Source organism: Mesoplodon mirus, assembly GCF_964341445.2.
Source record: "Mesoplodon mirus genome assembly, chromosome: 2".
NCBI classification, from domain to species: domain Eukaryota; kingdom Metazoa; phylum Chordata; class Mammalia; order Artiodactyla; family Ziphiidae; genus Mesoplodon; species Mesoplodon mirus.
Window position 1 is genome coordinate 149,570,386 of NC_138977.1, and position 1,560 is coordinate 149,571,945.

Below are 1,560 nucleotides of genomic sequence, written 5' to 3' on the forward strand. Positions count from 1 at the left end.
TTCCTGGAAATCTATTTTCAGTACCTCATTTTTGGTCAAAAACTATAAAAAATACAAATAAAAGTTGCTTTTTAAATACCTTTAAAGAATTTTAAAAAGAAAGCCCCAAACTGAGAAAGTATTTTAGCAACACGTTTGAGGGATGAGTGTTGAAACTAGGTATTATATATAAGGGATGCTTCCAACTTAGCAAAAGACAAAGTCTCCAAAGAAAAATGGGCAAACATCCTGATAATTCACAAATGAAGAAATATAAACCGACAATACACATGAAAAAAATGTGCAAGTTGATAATAATAAAAATACAAATCAAAATACAACTCACCTTTCTGCGCTACCCATAGAGGGGTCCATACAGCATTGTTCTGGGTTCCTATCATAAGGTAAATGGAAATTTTCACCATGTCCAGGGCCCTTGATATTCTGCTAATGAGGGAGGAGGATGTCCACAAATTCCTTGCAGCAGGAACCCACTTAGGTGGCAAAAACCTTGACTTCCAAATGGAACAGTACATCTACAAAAAAAAAAAAAAAAAAAGCAGTGACATCTACATCATAAATATGAAGAGAAACTGGGAAAAGCTTAGAAGCCTTTGCTGGCAGCTTATGCCATTGAAAACTCAGCTGATATTGGTATCATATCCTCCAAGATTACTGGTGATCGAGCTGCGCTGAAATTTGCTGCTGTCACTGGAGCCACTCCTACTGCTGGCCGCTTAACTCCTGGAATATTCACCAACCAAATCCAGGCAGCCTTCTGGGGGTCATGATTTCTGGTGGTGGTTACTGATCCGAGGGTTGACCACCAGCCTCTCACAGAGGCAGCTTATGTTAACCCACCTACAATCACTCAGTATAACACAGACTGTCCTCTGCTCACTTAGTGAGTCTGATGTGGTAGATGCTGGCCAAGGGAGTTCTGCACATATGTGGCACCTTCTCCTGTGAACACCAATGGGAGGTCACACCTAATCTCTACTCCTTCGGAGGTCTGAAAAAGACTGAAAAGGAAGATCAGGTTGCTTAAAAGGCTGTAACCAAGGAGGAATTCCAGGATGAATGAACTGCTCCAGCTCCCAAATTTACTGCTACTCAGTCCCAGGTCCCAGGCTGGTCTGAAGGTTGGCAGGTGCCCTCTGTGCTATCCAGCAGTTCCCTACTGAAGCATGGAGAGCTCAGTCTGCCGCTGGAAGAGTGGTCTGTAGCTCCCACTGCTTGGGCCACTGACTGGTTAGTGAATGGAAGCAGGTATTGCAAGAAAAGAAGTTCCCAGTGCATGATCAAGCTTCATTTTTAGCACAGGATAACCTTCCTTTTTTTTTTTTTTTTTTTTTTTTTTTGCGGTACGTGGGCCTCTCACTGTTGTGGCCTCTCCCGTTGCGGAGCACAGGCTCCAGACACGCAGGCTCGGCAGCCATGGCTCACGGGCCCAGCCGCTCCGTGGCATGTGGGATCCTCCCGGGCCGGGGCACGAACCCGTGTCCCCTGCATCGGCAGGCGGACTCTCAACCACTGCGCCACCAGGGAAGCCCCAACCTGGCCTATTTGATTAAAACCATG

At 45.3% G+C, this 1,560-nt stretch overlaps 1 pseudogene across 1 annotated transcript; it reads left to right on the plus strand.

The window, feature by feature from the left end:
• Positions 1 to 249: 249 nt before the first annotated feature.
• LOC309816121 (small ribosomal subunit protein uS2B-like) lies at positions 250 to 1,297 on the plus strand (annotated as a pseudogene). The gene has a single exon. The product of its transcript is annotated as a small ribosomal subunit protein uS2B-like (transcript).
• The last annotated feature ends 263 nt before the right edge of the window (positions 1,298 to 1,560 follow it).